Raw genomic sequence first — 17,508 nt, 5'->3', positions numbered from 1 at the left:
CTTAACCCAGCAGTCTAGTCATAGAGGATTCATAACAAGACACAAGGGAATTGATAGTGCTTTTAGATTGTTTTGTCTTGTTTTCAATTGTTGTTTTATTTGTTTGTTTGCTATGACCCTAGTCATATGTTTATTGCTCAAGCTCTTTCTCCCAGAACATCTACAGATCTTATGATCACCACTAGTTGCTGTAATAACAGACTTTTTCAATGATACACAGTGCTGTTAATAGTATACTTAAGGGGGTGCCTGGGTGGCTCAGTCAGTTGAGTGTCCTGCTTTGGCTCAGGTCATGATCAAGCAGTTTGTGAGTTCAAGCCCCGCGTTGGGCTCTGTGCTGATGGCTCAGAGCCTGGAGCCCGCTTCAGGTTCTGTGTGTGTGTCTCTTTCTCTCTGCCCCTCCCCCACTCACACTCTGTCTCTTTCTCTCTCCTTCAAAAATACATAAACATTCAAAAAAATTAAAAAAAAATAGTATACTTAGGATGTTATGAAGGCAACAGGGTCTCCCCACTCCTCTCTAGAGAAAAAAATATTTCAAAGTATATAATACGACACCAATTTCTAGGATATTACAATCAACATGACGTGACAAGAATCTAAGTGATAGATAATCCCTAATACAAAAAAGTATTTTCTTGTTTCAAAATGAGCGAGGCTGACAAGTCCTTCAGGGAGTCACAGAAGGAGGAGAGAGAAGGATTGAGGAGGTTTATGGTCACAAACCTAGCCTGCTGATACTGAAGCCTTACTGATGACTATATTGTTAGGTAACCAGAACTGGGGAGACCATTGACATCCGTGCCAACACTGCTCTCACCACCTCCACCATCTTTATATTCAACGCCAAATCCTGCCTTTCATCCTCAGCTCCACCACCCATTCCATCACCACCACCCCCACCACCCTCATTTCCACCGTCATCTCTAATCACCATGGCAACAACTCCATCATGACCACCTCCAACACCACCATTTACCAGCAGAGAACAGCTTTGGTCCCCAACTCACGTGCACCTCCAAATAGCTCCTAAAATAATTTCATAGTTTGCAAGTTACTATTCTACAATTCAATTGAGAAGGAACCTATATTCAAGCATCGACAGTTACCTTTATTTTATGGTTTACCTGTCAGGGAAATAGAGTAAAAGAAATACTTGGAGTTCATACTTCCAGAACTCATAGTGTTTCACTTCTGAAAATCATGACGATTGTGGAAATGTTGACCCTAACTAGATGACTTAGATCGTCCCACATACCCTAGCTCGGTTGTACATTAACTAGAAGAGCTAGGCATGCAGAATGGGGATTTCATCTGTCCCTGCGATAAAAATCAACCTATTGATCCATAATGTTGCCTTACCCATTTGTATGCCATTCTCATTTAAGTTTGAATGAAAATGATTGCATCTAGTATATGTGGAAAAATGATAATATGTAGATAAATGCAAACACGATCGTGCTGACCATGTCATCTAAGCCTTTTTATCCACAACATTGAGTACAGTTACACTGAGCTGCTTCTTGCCCAACTGTCCTGGTAACCAAATGTGAGCATTTCTAATATTGTTGGCAGGGCTAATGGTGCAGTTGGTGGTCATGGAAATAAATGATGTTAACTGGATGGGTCTGGGATTATGCCCACGGTCTTATTCTCATAAACACAATGCGCTAACCAACTGTTGCTCCGTCAAAGCCAACTGTGGAGTAAAGCCTTCTCCAAATTTTCTTTGCCCACCACGACAGACTTGGCTGGAGACCTGCTTTTACGCTTGGTTAAATTGGTGAAGGCCAAGTTGGTTAAGTTGGCCAAGTCAGTGTCTCACCACTGACCTTACCATTATGGCTTTACCCTGCCCATGGCGGTCATCCCCAGTAAAAATATTCAGAGACTCTTTTGTCATTTTCACGCTGTTGGTCTACCTCTTATGAGGTAGTGTCTCCAAGGTCAGAATTAAACACATATTAACTGAAAAGTACATCAGGTGGAATCCACATTGTGAAATCATCATCTGGGTTAATAAATGTCTTCTGAAAGATTAATTATGCTTTCTTTTGAGGCAAAGCAGAAACAGACACTTTGTCACTGTCACTGGTCTTTATACTATTTTAAAAAGTATAAATGACTGTCCTGGCTTTTTAAATTATTGAACTCTTAATATAAACACATCAAAAGTTATATATGTAAATAAATACATACATACACACACATATTTTTCCCTCCACCTCATTCACAACTTATAGAATTCCAACCACACTGACTACCAATCTTTGGTAAAAAAAAATAGGTTACTATGAACACAAATATTTGGTATGTTAAATGTGAGTTGAAATTAGAGTCACTTTTAATGACTCTATACTCAGGAAGAAGCTTATACTTATAAGAAAATAACCTTCAAAAAATGTCTATGACTCTCCAAGGGAAATGGGATCATTTGCCCATAAATACACACATATCATCCCTATTTAAAAATAAATACCCTAAATATTGCCTGCCACAACTCAAATCCTATCATTAGCAAGCAATTCTTGTAAAGAGGCATTTCATTAAATTAATACATGTGAGAAGGCAATTAAGCATGTACTATATTTTAGGGAAGAAAAAAATACATAAATAAATGCGTGGGAAGGGATGTTTTGCATCAAATGTTGTATATTCCAAGATTTTCTCCAATGTGAAAATAACTTTTACCACTTGGCTGATGAAAAACTGGACCTAAGTAAATATGGCTAGACCCGGAACAGTTGTGTTCGACACATGGGTGGCAAAACCAGAAACAAAACTAAACAAAACAAATAGTGGCTACTTAAGTTTTAAAGACAAGTGGTGTATTGACTAAGTCAGGAAAATGATTTAAAACAAAATGAAAATATAAATAATAATTAAACATAATTATGTAAGGAAATAGGTAATTTACTATAAATAGAAGGTTTACCATTTTGAAAAAAAATAAAAACATTATCAGGTATCAATGAACTCTTTATCTAAATTTCCTTTAGAAAGCATTTGTCAACCACATTGACTTTTTATTGTACCTTTTGCCTCGCTTTATGCTTGTCACTTGATGGTCACTTTTAATGTGACATTTCAAGTTCTCTTCTAGTAAACGCTTTTTGGTGATATATCTTTGATAATTTACTTCCCTAAGTAAATTGCTTTTTTTTTTTCATATGACCCATTAGCTAGACAGTGGACCTCCTCATCTAATTTTCTTATTTTTCCTCTGTTATTGCTGATCAGTTTTAATTTTTGTTCTACTATCTGACAGTTGCCTCAAATTATCTTCCCATCCAACTGTTTATTTTTTAAAAAGTGTAGCTCCCATCTTTTCAGCTGCAAAAACTCTTTGTTTTCCCCTATTTCTTACTCCCTGTTCTTGTGTACAGAATCAGTATTTTATATTCTCTTATCGATTTTAAGCTTATAAGTTACATTTTCAAAGTTTTACTCTAAGCTCCTTGAGTTTTTCTTTTTCTAGTTTTTCATTTTTGTTTTTATTTTAATTCAGGTTAGTTTACATACAGTGTAATATTAGTTTCAAGTGTATAATATAGTGATTCATCACTTCCATACAACACCTGGTGCTCATCACAAGTGCATTTCTTTTTTTTTTTTAATTTTTTAAATGTTTTTTAAATTTATTTTTGAGACAGAGAGAGACAGAGCATGAGCGGGGGAGGGGCAGAGAGACGGGGAGGCACAGAATCTGAAGCAGGCTCCAGGCTCTGAACTGTCAGCACAGAGCCTGGCGTGGGGCTCGAAATCACGGAGTGTGAGATCATGACCCGAGCTGAGGTCGGACACTCAACCAACTGAGGCACCCAGGCGCCCTTTCACACAAGTGCATTTCTTAATCCCCATCACCTATTTAATCTCTCTCCTCATCCCCTCCCCTCTTCAGTTATTATTTTTTAATCCCTCTGTTTCAGGTGTTCAGACTTTCCTCCATTGTCCGTTGAAAAGTGACTTCCCGTTTATGTTTAAGGATGATGCATTGAAAAGCTGATCAGAAGTTCAATGTTTGTGACAGGGACTCATCAACTAACTGGTGGGTTTTATTTTGCGGTAAGTGGTAGGGTTCTGTTGTTTTGTTGGATGATTCCAAACAATAGAGCCTTTATGTAATTCTCTCTCTTTTTTCTGTGTGTGTGTGTATGTGTGTGTGTGTGTGTGTGTATGTGTGTGTTTCCTGGAAAGACTCAAACAGCCACTTATCTGTGTTTGCAAATAGATAGCCCTGGATAATACATGCTTGAGTAGAGAGTCAGAAGGGGGCTGGTAGTTTTTTGAGTTGATGCATGGATTTTCATCTCACACTCCTGTTTTCAGATCAGTACCCCTCCCTAACCATGTACGAAGGCTGTTCCCACAGTCTGGAGCTTTCTGGTTTGCTTTCTCCACAGAACAAATCTTCTTTCTCTCATTTGGGTAGCCTCTATGATATTGGGATCTGATTGTTTCTTATACATACTTGCCCTTAATCTTCTGTTTTTACTCCCTTGTCCTACTGTCACTTTGATTTCTTGTGACTCCAATCCCTGAGTCTTTTTGAAGTTTTATGGCATGAAATGGGTTGTTCTTCATTGGCATCTCCTCCTGGAAACATCCACATTCTTCTTAATTTCTTTGTCAGGCTCCTGGTGAATATACTCCTCATCTCTTTTTCATTGCAGATGTATGCATTAGTTATCTAGGGCTGTGTAACAAAGTACCCTAAGCTCAGCTGTTGAAAGCAACACACATTTATTATACCTCACAGGTTCTGAGGATGGGTGTGGCTTAGTTGGGTAGTATTAGCTTAGGGTCTCTCATGAGACTCTGATCAAGCTTTCTTCTAGGGCTGCCATCATCTAAAGACTCAAATGGGGCTGAAACTTCCATTCCAAAATCACTCATATGCCTGGTGGCAGGCCTCTGTTTCTCACTGCTCGTTGACCAGAAGGTTCAGATTCTCCCCATGTGGATATGGATCTCTCCATTGGGCTCTTCACAATATAATAGTGTGTTTCCCATGCAGTGAGAGATGAGAGAGGGAAAGAGAAAGAAGGAAAGAGAGAAACAGATATGGAAGCCTTGTTCTCTCATAAACTAATGTCAGAAGTAACACTTCTACCCTATGATGTTGGTCAAACAGACCGACCTTGATACATATGGGGAGACTACACAGGATGTAAATACCAGGAGGCAGGGATCATCATAAACTCTATAGGGTGGCCTGCACAGTTTATGTCTTTTTTATTCATTTGCTTTTATTTGTGGAGTTTTTAGAAGAACACATGTATGTGTTCAAGCCATCATATGTAATCAGAAATATGCTGTAGTTTTTAAAAGCAAGATCTGTTGAGGGAGACAAGGGGCTTAGGTTATCAGTGGGGGAAAATTGCCACACTAGATGGTTCTTAGATTTGGGACCATCTCCACAATGGAAAAAAAAAAAACCCAAAACTTGAAATACCAAGCAGTCAGAAATATAACCAAATGTATTCCATGCCAATTAAATTACTCATAGAAATTTGACAGTTAGATCCACATACTACCTGCTATTCTAAAACCCTGACTAATGCAGATGAAATTCTACCTGCAATTTCTGTTAAAGGAATGCTGAGCATTTCAACTGAATTTTCTGGGACTAGCTGTTTTCTGCATTTTTTACTTTTTATGTTGTTAAGAAGAAAGCTTTGGCCAGAGGCAACGTTCTGGAATGAGAACATGATATACAGATGCTTTCTTCAATGGTATGAAGAGAATATGTTCTTAATAATGCAAAAATTGCAAATTGATTGGTTAAGTCAGCCTTTTTTAAGGTTGGGACTAAGGATAACAGGAGGTATAGTATTTGATGAAGCCCATTTGCAACCATTTCGTTTTAGCAGTGCGATGGGTGACTAATGTAATAAATGCCAAATAGACACATGGATTTTATATAATCTTACCATTGTGACAAATGTTATGCTACCCAACTATCATTTCTTGCGCCTTTAGTTTCTATGCATCACATTTCCATTGATTTTCAAGAACTCAAATCACATTCAATGTGTACCTCTAGCTGGCAAAGTACCTACAATAGTGTTTTACAGTGTTTATTTTATGCTGCAAACGGAAGAATACATTTACAGAAAAATTACCAAATTGACATCATTTTTAGTGAAACTGATTTATATGGTTATCATCTGGAAATTTGTATTATTTGAAATATTGACATGCATCACTGCACGATTCTCCCAGGGTCTTCTAAAGCCAAAAACACAGATGTAATTGTATTGGGTATATTTCTACCAACAAGTTTATTATTATACTACTCTTCTTTTTTTTTTTTTTAAGATAACCAAACATGTCTTTCTTTTCTTGCTTTTTTTAAAAAATTCATTTTTGAGAGAGAGAGAGCGTGCGCACAAGCAGGGGAGGGGCAGAGAGACAGGGGGACAGAGAATCCAAAGCGGGTTCCATGCTGACAGCATAGAGCCTGATGCGGGGCTTGAACTCATGAACCATGAGGTCATGGCCTGAGCCAAAGTCAGACACTTAACCGACTGAACCACCCAGGCATCCCAATACTACTGTTCTTAATACAAGTTTATTATTATATTACCGTTCTTAATAAATTAGCAAGCAATTCACTAGTTATACAACATTATATAAATACATATATAAATAATTTTAGCACACATGGATGTAATGTTAATATAAATGTAGACATATGTAAACTAGATATGGTCACAGACTTACCTAGGCATAGAGGAGATATCTTGATTGATAACTAATACAGGGGTGCCTGGATGGCTCAGTCGCTTGAGCGAGTGACTCTTGATTTCAGCTCAGGTCATGATCTCACGGTTCGTGAGATCGAGCCCAACGTCAGGCCCCATGCTTGACGGTACAGGGCCCGCTTGGCATTCTCGGATTCTTGCTCTCGGTCTCTCTTTCTTTCTCTCTCTCTCTGTACCCATCTCCCGAGCGTACTCACTCTCTCTCTCTTTCAAAATAAATAAACTAAAAAAAAAAAAGCACACACACAGAAGAAACCTAATGCATTTGTTCCTGATAATTCTTAATGGTTCTCAGTTGCTCATGATTCACTAATATGATGGCTTTAGTAGCTTTAAAAAAAAGAGAAGAAAAATATGCCTGGAATAAAAATCTTTCTCAGCTTAATTTTTAAAATATACTTTTAGTAGTGTCCATAAGGTAAAAAGGCTGTTGACTTGTATGGATCTTGACCGAGCAAAACATCTTTTAGTCATTCTATATATTCTATACACTTTGAGAGCAAAAGCTAGTGTTGTTCTTACGGTAAAAAAAAAAAAAAAGTATGATATCACATCCTGGAAAAACTCTAATCATGTGTTGAAGAAGATCTAAAACAAGATGGTTGGTGTCTATGCAGTGATGCTCTGAAAAGTGTCCTGTCACCCTCAATCTCCTTGGGTTAAAACCCAGATTGAAATTCTATAGTTGGAAATAAATAAAACCACGGTCTTGCATTCTAAGAAATTTCTGAAGGGACCTTTCACCCTGGACAGAAGTTTGTCATCTGGCCGGAGTGGAATGGTGAACACTTAACTTGGGTGGATGTGGTCAAGGGAATCTCATAGCTAAAATGCCTACATGTCAAAGAGTCACAGACATGTCTGAGAATTCCAACAGACAAAGGGAGTGTGAGGCCAGGACAAGGACGACCCTGTACACATGGTGTCCACCTGAGGTTATAGGTAACCTGGAACATTAGCAGCAGGTCCCAGCCAATGACAAAGGAATCATGACACTTGAATGGGCAACAGCTGTCAATGGCTTAATTTCTGTGAGATTCAACTTGCTCATTTGTAATGTGGATCTGATAATAAGTACTTGGTAGGGTTGAGAAAAAAAATTGCATAAATATACATAAATTACATGACGTTTAAGTGACTCATACGGGGGTTGACATGCGGGAAGGGCCCAATAATTGTAAGTTGCTCCTTTTCATTCCTGCATGCATGTAAAACTCAAAAACATGATTACAGTGTTATACCACTGCCTTTTGTAGCCCTTCACTTTTCAATAGACTTACTAGAAGTTGAGATGCGGAGCTCAGTGGAAGCCTTCAAAATGTGCTCTATTCTCCACCATCCTACACAAAACAGATCCACCAACACACTGAACGCAGTTTCCATTGTTAACTAACTTCTCGTAAAAGCTTACCAGCAATATTTCTTCTGCTTATTTATTTATTTATTTTACATCTAACCCTTAGTGATAAATTGTTAAAAGCAAATTAGTTTTGTGTGTGTGTGTGTGTGTGTGTATTTAACTTGTTTTGAAAGACAGCACGTGGAAGAGCAGGAGAGGAGCAGACGGAGAGAGAGAGACTCCCAGGCAGGCTCCACACTCAGCATGGAGTCTGACGCACGGCTGGATCCCACGACCCTGGGACTGTGACCTGAGCCACATTCAAGAGCCAGACTCTCAACTGACTGAGCTAGCCAGGTGCCCAGTTTTTTGTATATTTGTAAATCTGCAGTAACATATCATCAAGGGGTTGCCTCTTTTAGGCAGAGCCTCACGGGAAGAGAAGATACTCAAAGGACTGGGTGAAGAAGTGTTAAAGAAACTTCCATGGCTAGATCATAGGGCACTTGTATTTTTAATTTTTTTTTTTTTTTTTAATTTTTTTTTTTTTCAACGTTTATTTATTTTTGGGACAGAGAGAGACAGAGCATGAACGGGGGAGGGGCAGAGAGAGAGGGAGACACAGAATCGGAAACAGGCTCCAGGCTCTGAGCCATCAGCCCAGAGCCCGACGCGGGGCTCGAACTCACGGACCGCGAGATCGTGACCTGGCTGAAGTCGGACGCTTAACCGACTGCGCCACCCAGGTGCCCCTTTAATTTTTTTTTTGAGGAATCACCATATCGTTTTCCATAACGGCTGTACCAATTTACATTCCTACCAATAGTACGCAAGGCTTACCTTTCCTCCACGCCCTTGGCAACACGGCTATGACATCCAGCAGCTCCACTTTTCAGTGTATACACAAAGGAAATGCCATCGGTTTCTCAAAGAGATATCTGTATTCCCACATTCACTGCAGCATTACTCATAATAGCTAAGATATGGGAAAAAACCTAATGGATAAAAAATGTGGTATATATGCACAATGGAATATTATTCAGCCTTTAAAAAGAAGGAAATCCTGCCATACGCAATAATATGGATGACACTGGAGGATGCTCTGTTAAGTGAAATAAGCCAAACGCAAATACTGTATGATCTCACTTGCATGAGGCACCTTTGAACATCAAAGTCTCAGCAGCACAGAGTAGAACAGTGGGCTGTCAGGCAGTGGGAGGTGAGGGAAATGGAGAGACCCTGGTCAAAGGGTGCAAACTTTCAGTTATAAGATGCTATGGCCTAGGGCTCTGATGTATAATAGTATGGTGACCATAGTTTTGGGTTTTTTTTAAGATTTTTAAAAATGTTTATATATTTTTGAGAGACAAAGACACACAGAGTGTGAGTGGGGGAGGGGCAGGGAGAGAGAAGGAGACTCTGAATCCGAAGCAGGCTCCAGGCTCTGAGCCGTCAGCACAGAGCCCGATGTAGGGCTTGAACTCATGAACTGGGAGATCATAACGTGAGCTGAAGTCAGGAGCTTAACTGACTGAGCCACTCAAGCTCTCCTGGTGACCATAGTTAGTAAGACTATATGCTCCCTATACTTGAAATTTGCTAAAAGAGTAGATCTTAAAGGGTCTCACCATTAAAAAAAAAAAAAAAAGGTAACTATGTGAGATACAATGTGTTTATCAAATAGATTGTGTGACCATTTCCACAATGTATACTTACTTATATCAAATCGTCATGTTGTACATCGAAATATGTACAATTTGAATTTGTCAATTATACCTTAAGGAAAAAGAAGTATCTATTCACGGAGGTGTGGGTAGAGTGAGAGGAGTAATCAAGGAATGGTGAAATGCTCATTGACGAGCGAGCAGCTCTATGCAGCCATTACCATCCCTCAGCTTGGGCAGGCTTTACCTGTACCTTGAGAGTTGTAGCCATAGCAAAAGGGACACCCCTTAGGAGTGTGTCCATAGATAAAGGGACATATGCATTGACAATAGTGCAGCTAACTGGAAAGACCCAGAGAAATAAACCTCTGTGTGTGTGTGTGTCTCTGCCCTCTCTCCTGCCAGTGTTTCCCATTGACTGAACCCAACAGGAAGCTAAAGATCCAAGGAGCCCGGGTAAAGCAATAATGCAAGAGGTATCCAATGCAGAAGGAAGGGAAGGACAGTGGATGGAATCTAGTCACAGAGAGAACAACCAGCACAGTAACCAGGTTGTGGGTGGGGAAATTCTCTCCCTATTTTAAGAGTCAGAGCATCTGAGACATAGAATAGCCCATTCACAAATCCAAAAATAGATGATTCATCTAATAATTTCTAGGACGTGGCTATATCCACTCTCACTGGGATGTGCTGCTTGGCATTTTGCTCTGTGGCCTTTTAATGGATGGGTGTATCTCAGAAGATTTGTATAAATGCCTTTGGTCTTGGTGGTCAATGAAACATTTAACTGAAGACTCACAAAACTCATCATATGTGTTTCTGGAAAATGGACATATTTTAAAATTGTGCTCATTCACACCAAGAATTGAAAACTTTTGTTAGGTTTTCAAGTGTATCTTCAAAGACACAAAAATGTTGACAGAATCTCCTTTTTTATTACCCTACCTCCCCTAAAAACTATTTAATTAGTACTTAAGAATGAATGGAAGAATCATACTTAAACACAAGCATTGATGGGAATGCAAGCTGGTGCAGCCACTCTGGAAAACAGTATGGAGGTTCCTCAAAAAACTAAAAATAGAACTACCCTACGACCCAGCAATTGCACTACTAGGCATTGATCCACAGGATATAGGTGTGCTGTTTCGAAGGGGCACAGGCACCCCCATGTTTATAGCAGCACTATCAACAATAGCCAAAGTATGGAAAGAGCCCAAATGTCCATTGATGGATGAATGGATAAAGAAGATGTAGTGTATATGTACAATGGAGTATTACTCGGCAATCAAAATGAATGAAATCTTGCCATTTGCAACTACAGAACTGGAAGGTATTATGCTAAGTGAAATTAGTCAGTCAGAGAAAGACAAAAATCATATGACTTCACTCATATGAGGACTTTAAGACACAAAACAGATGGACATGGAGGAAGGGAGGCAAGTCTAATGTAAAGACAGGGAGGGGGACAACGCATTGAGACTCTTAAATATGGAGAACCAACTGGAGGGGTTGTGGGAGGGGCCATGGGCTAAATGGGGAAGGGGCACTAAGGAATCTACTCCTGAAATCATTGTTGCACTAGATGCTGACTAATTTGGATGTAAATTTTAAAAAATTAAAAATAAAAAAAAAAACACACACACAAGCATTGATCAGAATTTATATTCTTATTTATTCACCTTTGTACTTCTATAGACTTATACGGGATCATTTTAATATTATAGAAAAATAAGTGAATTCAATTTCATGTTAGTAAAACTTGGTTTAAAAAATATAGACTACTCTGATTTCGTGTGTCTTACTGAGACAATCTGAAAGTAACTTATTTTTCTGCTGGTTGGTGTGAGAGATACAATGTACCAATATCTTTCAGTACAGTCTTCTTGTTTGAAAAAAAATCAACCTTGGGGTAGCCAAGTTACATAAAGTTAGCGCTTACATAGTGGAAAGCGAATGTAGGGGGGTATGTCGACCCATTATTTTTACAAATATGATGCAGGGTTTCTTGTACATCTATTAGAGACTGGTTTAGGACCTTTTTAATAGGCGAAGCCATGTTATATCAAATATTTATTTATTGTCTATACTTTGAGGAATGTGATTTGAGACATAAAAAGTTTTATTGTATGTGGTAACAAAACTGGTTATTAGATACCAATATATTAGATACCAATAATTATATTAGATACCAATATAATTTTATCATTCTCCAAGAATTTTTCTGAGCTGTGTAGTAGTTAAAATATTAAGACTTTGATCTACCTGCTGGTATCGAGGAGTAAGAGTCTATGGGATTCTGGATTGGTCTTTTCACTTTGATTTCAATGTTTTGTAGACTGTCTTAGTCTCCACAGCTAGAGACAAAGCATCCCAAATCCTCATATTTTTTAACCTTTCTGTGTCACATTTCTAGTGAGCAGTGATGCCTGCACGAGCCACTTATATGTGTCTACTAGTGATTTTTGTCTCATGCTTTCAATAAATTTAACATCTTTCGTGTGTGTGTGAAATAGCTAACTCAACACGGATCCTATGCTAAAATATACCTTATATGACAGTTTTGAAAAATATTTGAATTCCACAGAGATTTGTTTAAAACCCTACAAAAATAATTACCTCTTATTAAAAACACTGGAGGAGTTCGGCTTTTGGGCAGAGATGAAGCGAGGGGCCGAAATTCTGTAATAGGGTAAGGATTCAATAAAATGTTATCTCAAACTAACAGGCTCTGGCAACTTTTCTTTTCTTTCTGCAAATTCTGTCTGTGGCATTACTGCAATTAGGCCAAATAGATGTCCTCTGCAATAATGGTCATGATGGTACAATGACAGATGGCACACCACTGGGACCCAGAGCACTGTCTGGAAAGGAGCGTGAAATTTCAACTCAGTCTCCCTTTGTCTGCTAAGGCCTCAGTGGTCTTGATTTTTCTCCTGCTCCTTTTCTCCTGCTCCTCCTCCTGTTTTTTTTTTTTTTTTTTTTTTTTTTTTTAGCATATGCCACAATTGTCTAGGGCAGGAGGTGGCACATTTCTGGATACTGCCAGACAGTAAATATTTTTGGCTCTGCAGCCGGTCTGTTGCAACTACTCAGCTCTGCTGTTGCACAGTGAAAGCAGCCATGGACAATTGCTAAATGAATGAGCCTAGCTGTTTGCCAATAAAACTTTATTTACAAAAACAGGCCACCAGGTGATCTGACCTGAAGCCTGCCATTGTCAATTCCTGGTACAAAGTCATTCTTATCTAAAGTATGGAGAGGGGTGCCTAGGTGGCTCAGTCCGTTGAGTGTCTGACTCTTGATTTTGGCTCAGGTCATGATCTCACAGTTTGTGAGTTCAAGCCCTGCATCAGGCTCCGTACTGTCAGCATAGAGCCTGCTTGGGATTCTCTCTCTCTCTCTCTCTCTCTCTCCCTCTCTGTCTGCCCCTCCCCTGCTCTCTCATTCTCAAAATAAATAAATAAACTTAAATAAAAGTATGGAGAATGCAGAGAAATAACATTTTTGTGGTTTTGAAGGAGCTTTTAAAACCTCTTTTAGGGGTGCCTGGGTGGCTCAGTCGGTTAAGCGTCTTCGGCTCAGGTCATGATCTCGCGGTCCGTGAGTTCAAGCCCCGCATCGGGCTCTGTGCTGACAGCTCAGAGCCTGGAGCCTGTTTCAGATTCTGTGTCTCCCTCTCTCTGCCCCTCCCCGTTCATGCTCTGTCTCTCTCTGTCTCAAAAATAAATAAAACATTTAAAAAAAATTAAAAAAAAATAAAACCTCTTTTAATTTTCTTTGAAAACTAAAATAATTGGATTGTGACTACATATAAGCACCTAAGCTCCTGGAAAGAAACCTAAAAATGCTCTTCATGTACCGTCTGCATAGTGGAAGAAAGTGCAGAAGGCTTTCTGGGTGGATTCGTTCTTGCTATTGCTGAGCTTTGCAGCCATCTTACACATTAGAAACCCCCACTAGTAGTTTCTGGGTGGCTTGCATAGGCTCAGTTATCAGTATTTTTGGATCCAGTCCCAAATCCCAAACGTGTTTCCATCACAGCAAAATCCGAAGACATTCTAATTCGGGAAATAGTTAGGGTTTTGTATTTGGCCTTCATGGAGAAGAACGGTAAGAGTTTGCAACAATGCAAGTTTTTTTTTTGTGGTTTTAATGTGAGAAATAATTAACTACCTTGCTAGCTTTACTCTTTTCTGAGGTGTCTATTTTTCACACATTGCAAATGAGAATGGAAATCCTGGCTCAGCCAACAACAAATTTTACTGTCTTGTGCCATTTGCCTATTGTCTCTGAAACTTGGTGTTCTGATCTAGCACGTGAGGATAATAAGTTATTTTTACAAAGTATAAGTGAATTCTATACGTAACGTGCCTAGAAAAGTTATGTGCATGCAGTATGTTAAATAAATAGCTGCTGCTATGTTCAGTAGGCTCAAGAAAAATTGACATATCACCGGGCGACTTTAGCATATGACAGCAACCTCTTTTGTGATTAGACAATTTAAAGGAAGAAATTTGTGGCATCGTGCCCCTAAAGAATCTAATTAATTAGAACTCCGATCACTCTCAGTTTGGAGCAAAATTCGAGACACAAATTAGGTGTCAGACTTTCAACTTCCGGTATTTAGGTGGTTCATGATGGTTCTCTGTTGATGGCGACATTGTAATACTGAGAAAGGTGTGACAAGCTTTGCTGTCTGTGGCTGACATGTCAGTTAAGTCACAAAGTCACCCGAAAGTACAGCTTTGCATATGGAGGCAAAGTGTTGTCACCGTAAACAGTTATTTACTTCTACGTAGGCTCATGGGCTTGTTCCAAAACTCCTCCTCGCCACCACCCTCGGAAATACATAGAGCAGGTGACTGCGGTGTATGTCTCAGCAGCGTGTGGGAATCATTACTTATTCTCTTCCCCGGAGTGGACGAGGGACACGGACAGTTTGGATGAAAGCCTGTGCACTGGGCCGTCTGTGCCGCGAAGTGTCCCATTCACAATTTGGACAAGGAATTTCCTCAAGGGTTACTGGTTGTTTTGTCCTAACGCATTGCAGTTTACCTTTTCTGGCATTTATGTTTTGTAGGTAATTTTGAGCTGGAGAGTCTTGAAACCATTTGACTTGTGGAAGAAAATTGCTTGGAGCACTATGAAAATATCATTGAGACCATGTGGTTTTTAAACTCTTTTGCACTGGACTCTGGTTCCCAATTATTTCCAGCTGTGTCTAGCCAGTAAGCGTACCTTCGCAGTCTGACTTTTTTTCCTTTTTTTAAAATAGTTGTGAAGTGCCATTACTCGTTTATTTGTTCAAGTGAACGTCGAGCGTCGGGGAGAGGCGGATTCAGTTTTAGGTAGAATTATTGCTACCCTTTCTCCTGGAACTTCACGCGTCTCTGTTTTTTCCTAATTTTATATTTCTGACCAGAGGTGGAAGTGAAAACAGAGTGAAGTCTCATTAATTCTTACTCCATTCACTTATTCTTTGAAAATCTGGGTGGGGATAAGCTTTCACTCATACTACCTATGGCGGGGGGGCGCGGGGGAAGGATGCATTATACAAGTGAAAATTCGCAGCTAAATAAGTATACTAACCTCCTGTTAAGATCATCATTTATTTTCTCAAGTCATTGACGGCATCAATTTGCCAATGAGTCATATGCATGGTTTCCTTACCCGACCCACTTATAACATTGTTAATCAGTGATTTGTGTTGCTTGCCATTCTATTTTCCTTAAAAGTGTTCTGAAGCTGAGACCTCTAGTGGTGCGGCGCTTTATACCATTTTCCCCTCCCTCCTGGCATTGACCAAACATCCCCTCACTCATTCAAATTCTGATAAAGGTAACCTTCTTCAGTCCGTGAACGAAATGTCTAAGTATCAAGAATACAGCATGGTTACCTATTCCCAGGGCTGACGTTGAAAGTATTTAATGGCTGGGAGAGCATGGGCAACAACCAATCAGAAACAGATGCCCTGTCCAATCAAAACGAGCCCCAGCCATAACCACCAGCACGCCCCAACAGGTGCTTACCAGCTGCCAGTCAGCTTTGCTTATTCCCAGGGAGGTCCGCAGCTGCTTTCAGACCAAGGAGATTAGCAAGGGACAGAGAATACGAGTAATCACGGACCTTCTCTGTGACTTGATTTTGTCAACTCTCTTTATACTTCACTTAGTCCTATTCTAACTCACCATGGCATTCCCATAAAGCCAAGACCTTTCTATTAACTTCCTAATCCTAAGAAGAATTTGAGTCATAATTTGATGCTCAGTAATATTTCTCAGGGAAAAAGATTCTCCCCATTCCCAACTGAGAAAGGTTCAGATATTTAGAGGCAAGGTGTGAGGAGCTTCAGATGTCTTAGCTTCACCCGGAATTAGGTCCTCCGTGTGACTTCATCACGTTGTTCAAAGTTGGTTCCAAAAGTCACGCAAACATATAAAAACGAAGCTTTAAAAATTTCAAAGAGAACCATGGATCATCCTAAAATGATCTCTGCTCCTGGTCCAGTAGTGAAAATAGTGGAGGTCTCTCCACATTAAGAAATTCCCCACATTAAGGATGTGAGTATATGCACGCATGGTATTTATTTTTATACACATATGAATGAAGCGTACACATAATTCTGTATGTTATTTCTCTAAATTTAGTTTCAGTTCTGACAGAAAATTCTATATGGTGCAGAAAATAACATTCATCCCTGATGATAAATTTAGTAACCAAAAGTTGGCAGAGTATTAATAGATGTTAGAGGTCATTGCTCTCTTGCAACCACTAAAAACATGTTCTCTGTTATAAACATTTGAACAAGGTTTAAATTTGGTAGATTATTTATAAAATGAGACCTTTACAGGCATTCCTCTCTGACATCCTTGGAGAATGATCATCTTTTCCATCTTCTGTATTCTAAGAGATATATAATGTGCTATAAGCATGTCTCTTCGATGCCACATATGCTGGGGATAAGCATAAGCAAATCTCCCGTCTGGTCAGGCATCCTTCAAGCCCACGCATTCCACAAAGCAGAGTGAAGTGACCCATTTATTCATTCTTTTGCTTATTCATTCCACAACATTTTATGGAGTCTCCTCTGTGCCAGAGGATCCTGATACTATTTTGATAAATACAAGCTCACCCTTGTCTTCTAGAAGCATATACTCTAGAGGCAAAGGCAAAACACATGTAGATAAAAATTAATATACACGGAAAATGCAATGCTATGATTGCAATAAGGGTAAGATGCTATTCAAGTACAAAGAAAGAGAAGCTGAGTGTTTTAGGGTGGGCGTCTGCTGAGGGCTCCTGAGGCAATGAAAATAGCAAAGCCATTGGGTGACTGTCGTGTCACTCAAGTTGACACAATATAGTTTTTTAATGTTTATTTATTTATTTTGAGAGAGAGAAAGAGTGGGACGGGAGCAGAGGGAGAGAGAGAATCCCACTCGGGCTCCACACTGAGCGTGGACCCCAACACAGAGCTAGATCTCACGACCACGAGATCATGACCTAAGCTGAAATCAAGAGTCTGACGCCTAACCGATTGAGCCCCCCAGGCACCCCGACATAATATAATTTAATTTTGTTATGCTTTAAAACGAAAATAAAGCTTCTCTGGAGGAGTTATATACGTGAAGAATAGGATTTAATTTACAAAAACAAATTTGCTTAAGGTCCAGGGATACATTGTTTCCTTACATTGGATGTCATCATCAGTCAGTTAGGTGGGACCAGCCCCAATGTG

Source organism: Leopardus geoffroyi, chromosome E1, assembly GCF_018350155.1.
Source record: "Leopardus geoffroyi isolate Oge1 chromosome E1, O.geoffroyi_Oge1_pat1.0, whole genome shotgun sequence".
Classification (NCBI taxonomy): domain Eukaryota; kingdom Metazoa; phylum Chordata; class Mammalia; order Carnivora; family Felidae; genus Leopardus; species Leopardus geoffroyi.
This window is presented reverse-complemented; position numbering follows the sequence as displayed.